Raw genomic sequence first — 8,643 nt, 5'->3', positions numbered from 1 at the left:
TGCAGTGTTTAAGGCTTATTATCTACAGAGAACTTTTTCACAAGCCATTTCTGCTACTACTGAAGGAAATGACCAGACTCTCATGCAATTCTGGAAAACATTCAATATTTATCATGGGATTAAAAATATTGCTGTTGCTTGGAACGAAGTGACCTCTCAATGTATGAGTGGCATATGAAAAAGACATTAAAAAGGTTTGTGCATGATTTTGGAAGTTTGTAATAATACGGCCCAGCAAACAATCTGAATCTCGAAGTGAATGATGACGACATAATTCAACTCATAGAAAGTTTACCCCTGAAGAGTTGACCAACGAAGAATTGGTTGAACTGGAGGAACAACTGTTGCAGAAGAGGAAAAACAAGAAAAGGAGAGGGAAAAGAGGAACAGGAAGAGGTAGTTAAACAATTTACAGTGAAAGGTCTTGCAAGAAGAGGATCTAAAAAAAGCAACTCTTCTTGATTCCGTCAAGTTCTTATCATTTTCTCAGTTGGAGGTAGTTCGAAATGCCTCCCTGCAGTTCTGTTTCCACGTTCTTTAGCATACGCAATCACACGTAGCTTGTATGCAATATTGTGGCAATGCCGACGTTTTTCTGCCGTAATTTGCCAAGAAATTTAGAGAAAATTTAACGGCAGAAATTTATCAGCGTTTCAACAACCGCGACAACAATTGGAAAGTTTAAACGAACAGGAACACAGCTGTGATCATCTATGACAGCGCATGGGCATCCACTGAACTCTACGTAACTGGAATGCTCTGACACACCGCAAAGAAGCAAGAAAGAAATCGGGTAACTCGGAACAGAGAAAATTAACAGAAATTAAAGTAATAAAAAACTGAATAAGGGCGTATAAGATGCACCCTATTTTTCAGACCTATTTTCAAAGAAAAAGAGTGCGTCTTATACGCCGGCAAATACGGTAAATTGCAATACGTTTTTGGCAAAAGTTCTTAAAGATATAGTTAAAGAATTAATGTACAGCGCTTACAGAAAACTATGCGGAGAGACATTTCAGTATGGAATATGTCCCGCGAATTGCGATGCAGCTCTCACAACGTCGTACCATGCTTAGCACCAAGTGATTCAGGGGTTCTTGAGGCAAACTGGCCCACTCCTCCTTCAGAGCAAGGACAAGGCCTTGTTTCTGGAGGGGAATTTCGAGGAGTAAATGCGTCTCCCTATTGCGTTCCAAACGTGTTCTATGAGGGTTGAGATCTCGGGCGGGGGGATGGGGAATTGCTTCTCACTCGATTCCATTATTATCCTTGTTCACCAGAAATATCTCCACTGCTCGTGTACGATGTGGCGTGGCATTATCATCCATGAAAATGAATTATTCGCCTACAGCACCACGGAACAATCGAACATTAAGTTGAAGAACTTCTTTGTAATATCAATCACCAGTTAGTCCAATTTTCCAGCACTTGTAGCTTGGTCCGTCCATTAAGCATAATGCCTCGCCATACCATGACCCCAGCACCACAGTATCTATTCCTTTCAAGAACATTCTCGCGATGGTAAGCAGTACCACTATTACACCAGTTTAAGTGTCGTCTAGAATCGGAGAATCTGTAAAGAATACATCGGTGTCATGTCCAGTTTATATTGTCATGCCACAGTTTGTTGAGATATCCGCGTAACTGTGCTTGAATGGAGCCGATTTGCAAACTGACTTGCCGTGGTGCGTCGATTACCTTTTGCTGTTATTACCAAAAATCTATCTTCATGCTCCGTTGTAGAGCGAGTGGAACCTCTTAGCTAGCATCTGGAGACACATTCTATTTGTTTGAAATGCTGGCCAGAGTCTGGATACAACTATATGTCAGATTCCAAACTCTCTGGCAATATCAGTAATTCTGAGGCCTTCTATGAAACAATGAAAATTTGTTTCATAGAAGTTGTTTCCAGTAATTCTTCCATGTGAAATCATCTAGATGATGTGTTTGAAAGATTAGAAGACATCCAAGTTGACAAATTTATTGAGTTTCTTCAAACATAATTCGCTTAGCACAGCCTTTTATCCTATAGAGTATTACGTGACCTCTAGGCGCGATTCGAAAATTTGAATGCGTACTTACTTTTTACTCGAAATCGTCAGTTATAAAATTACCACAACCTAATTGGTTTGAATTGGCGGTTGTAATCTGCAGAAATAGTGTTCGTCCTTTGGTTTTGGACTACAGTGTATATATATTGAACTCTTGGTATGAAGAACGTGATTTGTTTAAATTCTTTCCTTTAATAACTATCATGGCAAGTTTGAATACGTTTAGGCAATTTTCTTTATCACAAAATATTACTGACTTCTGCTGTGCAAGTAAAATTCAAACATGATGAGAGAGAGAGAGAGAGAGAGAGAGAGAGAGAGAGAGTAAATACTTTATACGGTGAAACGAAGATATTTATTCACCGTTCTGAAAAATGTTCATCAAGTAAGACTGATTTCATGATATAATCGTTATATTTTCAGAAACATGTTTAAGGACAGGCATAGTGGTTACCTTGATCATGCAGAGGTGTCTGTATCACTAAATGAATATTGTCTACGACAGATTTAGACCAGAGAGAAATGCACATGAAACTACTGAGTTTCGACGTTTTTTCGGTAAACAGTCTAGCCATTTTATCAATTTCTTCGAAAGCCTGTGTTCTTTGGAAAACAACCTGTCATTCTTTATAAGAAGCACTGGAAAAAAATTTAGGAACCTCCTGATAAACCGATCTGGTTGCTTTGTCAGCAGTTAGATTACCTAAAAGTACTATTTCTTTCCTGATCACTGAAGATAAGTAGTAAAGTTCAGGCCACTGGAGTGATTCAGGAGTTCTTGAGGCAAATTGGCCCACTCCTCCTTCAGAGCAAGGATAAGGCCTCGTTTTCTGGAGGGGAATTTCGCTCCAAACGTGTTCTATGGGGGGGGGGGGGGTTGAGATCTCTTGGGGGGGCTTGTTTCCCACTCGATTCTATTATTATCCTCGTTCTCCAAAAATATATCCACTGCTCGTGTACGATGTAGTGTGGCATTGTCATCCATGAAAATGAATTATTCACCTACAGAACCACGGAACAATCAATCCATTAATTCCAGATGACCACCTTGGATTAATGGGTGCTGCTTGCAAAATGATTTCTTTAGTACCTTCATAGTGCAGTGGAATTAAGAAAGAAAAAAATAAGATTGAATACCTGGATTGGATTCTCGTCATGACGACAAGAATCTTTATATGAACTTTTTAAATGAAGTTGGGTTTGCAGATCCGTTTTCATCCCCCGTGGAGGCAAATCGGTCAAAGAATGCATGCTGAGCTGTCGGTATTAGATGTGCGCAGATTATGTAATGATGAATGAAGTAGTACAGACAGTGTGTTTTGTAGCGGATATCGCTCTCCCGTGATGAGTCCTTGAACTCCATGACATATCAGGGAATGATAAAAATAATACAAAAATTGGCCGTGAAGGATGATAACATACTTTCCGCAAACAGACCTTTGCTAGTCGTTGTCTGTCACTTCTAGGGAAAATAGTTTTTCAACTTCCAGTTGGAATTCTGGAACTGGAAGTTCCATTCTGATAATGGAATAGAAATAAAGACTGTCGGAATTCACTTAAACATATCGTCACTAGTAACATCATAATAAAAAAGATTCTTAGCAAATGACATGTAATGAGAACGTTTAAACGAATTCAAACATTGTAAAAGTTACTTACGTGTTATCAAGCAAATAAATATAGTCTGGAATAATCAGTTAAGTAGTCCTCTAAGCTTGTGTCAAAGCTGTTAGAAACGTATTCTTGTATTCTCTCATCCTAGTACATGATCAGGCTGCCTGATTGGCTGAGCTGATAACTCGTAATTTAGAAGGGTTTAAAACTTTTTGCGGTGTGACAAACGTAAAAAACAAACATTAAAATAAAATTAGAACTTAATTTAGAAGTTATCCATGTATAACTGCTTCACCTTTAAGCTCTAAAGATGTGCAGGGAATCTACTTTCTTAATGCTTTAACTTTAACACAAAATAATTCAACAGGAAATTTTCAATACGTTTCACAAAAAAAAAAACCTATTAGCCAGCAACTATATCAGCTATAGATATAGTGTAAAATTTCATAATCTTCAAACACGAATGTTATAGCATCATTATATTCAACAATTACCGATACCTAAGTGATCATTTGCGCGTCACCTTTGTGTGTGTGTGCACAAGTAGACATTTGGCAAGAGAACGAAAGAGTGAATATACAGCATTTCTTGTTTATAGTCTGCTGCGCCATGGACTATCGGAGATTCTTTTCTTTTACTAAACAAGTTTTACAATGAATTGAAGCCCAAATAAAGATGGAAGTTTCTAGGTTAACCACATAGACCAATTGGCTATGAAAAATAAAATAAATAAAATAAAATGTCACTTGAATGTAATGATTCTTGGATGGCAGTATTTTTTTCCATACGAAGTCTTGAAAGTTCTCTCTTTAAAGAACAGATCTCCTAATTCTCATTCTAAAAGCTCGTGAAAAACTTCTCAAAAAAGTCTTGTAAAATTTTATTGGTACACTCGTTAAATACTGAGTGGTAATATATTAAAATAAATATCGGTTTGTTGAAGAAAGATCCCATTCCAGATTGCAACTTTGCACCAAAACCGAAAAACCCAATAATGCAGAACCTATTGGTCCCTGGCATACTACTTCGTGGTGACCTCTTATCGAATTCATTAAGAGAAAATCATCACAAGATTAAGCGAAAATACGACATAATAGGACAACAGTGAACAACACGTATTAAAACTGATTTCATGTATTTACATGACACTTATCATGCCACGTATGCTTCGCAATTCGTGCACGATTTCTTATGTAACAGAAAAAAGCCTTTCGCAGTTTTTGGAAATAAATTAGCTCCAGCTAATTCCAGCTTATTAGATGATGTAGATGCGCATGCATCTAACTGTCACAAAATGTTCGCACCAATGATTCACAGCATTCATTGAGTGTACGAGTTTATTTAATGTGATGGGTATGAGTGAATTGAAACTTCATGAGGCACTTTAAATATGCATTATATACACAACTTCACCCTTTATTATTCGAGTAAGGATGTAATATTCTTATACAGCGGGTAGGAAATTCATTAAAGACACTCACCTAATAGTGTCATAGATAATGTGAACCATCAGAATGGCTTCAAACAACACGGGGAGATGTGGACATTACGAATTCTTTCAGTTTCATCATATGTTTTCGTCAGATTAGCTCATCTAAGACAAAAGACAGGATTGTGCATCAAACGCATAAGACAATATCATATTTCATGATCCTGCAAACATTTCCGTTAAGTGATTCTTATAAAATTATGTGAATTCCTCAGACCAGGATGAGAATCACGTAATGCATTCGTTTAAGAGATAGTATTAGTTGTTTCGAGTATTCCTGAGCTACAATAATGTGTTCATATTTATTAGCGAGCTGTACATGTTTATTTTTAAGTTAGATACTAAAGGTGAATTAGGAGTTATTTAAATAAATAATAAATTAATCTGACAAAAATACCCATTCTACTTTGAACGAGAGCCAATTGTTTAAGTTTTAGTTGTTCCACTCCAGTTCATGAATCCTATAAAACCCTTTTAATAATTTATATCCTTCTATGATATCTCCTCTCCTACGTCTATCAACTAGTTTTGAAGCCCACAGACCTTCAATCTATCCTCGTTGGAGATCCCATACGCCTGCAACAAGTTTCGTCACCCGCCTTTGAATCCTCTCCACCATTTCCACATCACTAAAAAATCCAGGTGACCAGATCTGTGCACAATAGTCCAAATGAGGTCTTATTAATGTCTTATAAAGTGGGATAATTACTTCTTATCCCTGCATGTCAGTGTGATCTTCAATAACCATGTAATCTGATGTGAAGTTTTGGCAACCTTTGCAATATGCCCTCGAAACTTAAGTTCTCTGTCCACAATAACTCCCAAGTCCCTAGCCTCATCAAATTCTTGCAGTTCATTTCCATTAATATAGTAAACAGCATGCGATCTCATCATTCCGAAGTGCATCACCTTACACTTGGTCACAGTGGCAGCCATTTAGTTTAGCCCAAACCGTCAGCCTATTTAAGTCACCTGCAAGATATCCACATCATCTAAATTAACTATAGCTCTTCTCAGTTTTGCACCATCAGCAAACAAGTGGATATCTCCTTTCAAAGCATTCCGAATATCATTAATGTACAAATTAAATAATAGAGAAACAAGCACTGAGCTCTGAGGCACACCACTAGTCACCTGCCTTCTACTGGACTCCGCTCCACCATAAACCACACTTTGATATCTATCCGCTAGCCACTCTCTAATTCAAATTACTAGCTTTTGACCCATACCCATTTGCTCCAATTTATGCAACAGAGTTCCATGCGGAATCTTGTCAAATGCCTTTGCAAAGTCCAGCAGGATCACTGAAAAAGGATTTCCTTTATCCAACTCCATTGTTACTTCATTATAGAAAGTGAGCAAATTGCTAAGGCAAGATCTACCCTTCACAAAACCATGTTTCCCCTTATAAAGTATCATATTGCTGTCCACCCAGTTCTGAATTCTAATTTTTATCAATTTCCCCAGGACCTTAACCACCACTCCCGATATCCTGATAATTTGCTACCTCAATCCTGGAGCCCCCCTTATGTAGTGGAATAATTTTCCCCTCTTTCCACTCTATGGATTTCAATCCGAGTTTCGTACCCGGCTATAACTTATTGGGACTTTACCAGAACTGAGGCTTAAATTAAACAGCATCATTGCGCATTCCCTTAAAACGTAGGCCGATATGCCATCTAACCCAATGGCAGTGTTAGCATTAAGGTTCTGTATATACTATGCACCTCAAATTCTTCTATCACTAAACTCTCATCAGTCAATGACTCATTCGGCACTGCAATATCACAACCAAGATGGTATACTTTTGCAAAATGATCGCTAAGCAACTCAACTATTTGATTAGCTTCTGTAATTTCCTTACCATCAACACTTTTTAAAGTCATCCTTCCATTGTTATTCCTCCTTTTACTTGCCACATGGCGAACAAACTCCTTAGGATTTTTTTTGACTCATCAGCTAGCTTCCTCTCATAATTACCTTTGGCCTTCCTTACCATGCAGGTTACCCTTCTTGCTTGTATCTTGTACTGCTCATGAGAATGCTCATCACCTTTTTCTTTATACTTATACCACAACTTTTTCATTATCTGCAACTCTCACTTAATAATATTATTCATCCATCTTACTCCTACCTGATTCTACCTCCTGACTCTGGAAATACAGTCAGATACAGCTTTCATTAAATAATCCTTGATAATCTTCCATGCACCATCAACATATCTCCCCTTTAAATTCTCATGCCATAGCACTTTTGAAAGCTGACATCTCAGCTTGTCATAATCACCGGCCTTGTAATTTCACATATAACCCTTCTTAACAGAATATTCAGCACATAAAACAATCTCCCAAGTCAAACTACTTCTATCAAGTAGTTTGTTTTATACAGCTGTGGGAAGCAAAAGTGTTCTCTATATCCCTTGAAATGGATAAAATTGAGTATCGTGCGGTTATAAAATTCTTTGTAAAAGAAGGTTTAATGCCAAATTAAACTTCAAATGAATTTTTATGAAATTCTTTCGAAGTTCATAAAAGTTTATGGGCACACTTCTCCTTCGTTTTCGACAATTGAGAAATGATCTGCCGATTTTGAACATGGCCGCACCAGCCTTGAAGATGATCCACTTGAAGATCGTCCAAAAAAGTGTAACAACACCAGAAATCATTGATCAGTGCATGACCGGTGAGTCAAAGCGTGTTGAAACTGCTGAGACAATAGGCATTTAAAAAAGAAGGGCAGGGTATAGTTTGCATGAGGAATTGTAAATGAAAAAGTTGTGCGCAAGATGGGTTCCTCGCTTGCTCACAGCAGATCAAAGACACACTCGCATGAAAATCTCTGAATAGTGCTTGGAGTGTTTTAACAAGAATAAAACTGATTTTGTTCGCTGGTTTATTACTATCGATGAGACCTGGATTCACCATTACACAACAGAATCCAAACAACAGTCAAAACAGTGGACAGAAGGCGGTTGATCAGTGCCAAAGAAAATAAACTCGGTTCAATCAGCAGGAAAGATCATGGAATCAGTATTTTGGAATGTGAAAAAGCATTTTGTTTATTAACTATCTTGAAAAACAATAGGTAGAAGGATAAAACAATAACCGGGGAATATTATTCCATTCTTTTAACCAGATTAGACGATAAAATGCGTGAGAAAACACCCGGTTTGTAGAAGAAAAAAATCATCTTTCATCAGGACAATGCACCTACCCACAAAGTTGTTTTGGCTTTGGGAAAATTAAGGGATCTGCACTATGAATTATTGGAACAGCCACCCCATTCCTCAGATTTTGCTCACTCTGAGGTCTATCTCTTCCCAAAAAAACTAAAACCCTTCCTAGCTGGTCAGCGTTTTTCTTTGAATCAAGAGGTGATTGCAGCTGTAGAGGGGTATTTTACAGATCTTACTGAGAACCATTACAAGGACGGGATAATGGCGCTGGAGCATCGCTGGAATAAATGCATTAGTGTTAAGGGAGATTGTGT

This window comes from Typopeltis vanoorti, chromosome 20 (genome assembly GCF_054136105.1).
Source record: "Typopeltis vanoorti isolate ZY-2024b chromosome 20, IOZ_Tvanoo_1.0, whole genome shotgun sequence".
Classification (NCBI taxonomy): domain Eukaryota; kingdom Metazoa; phylum Arthropoda; class Arachnida; order Uropygi; family Thelyphonidae; genus Typopeltis; species Typopeltis vanoorti.
This window is presented reverse-complemented; position numbering follows the sequence as displayed.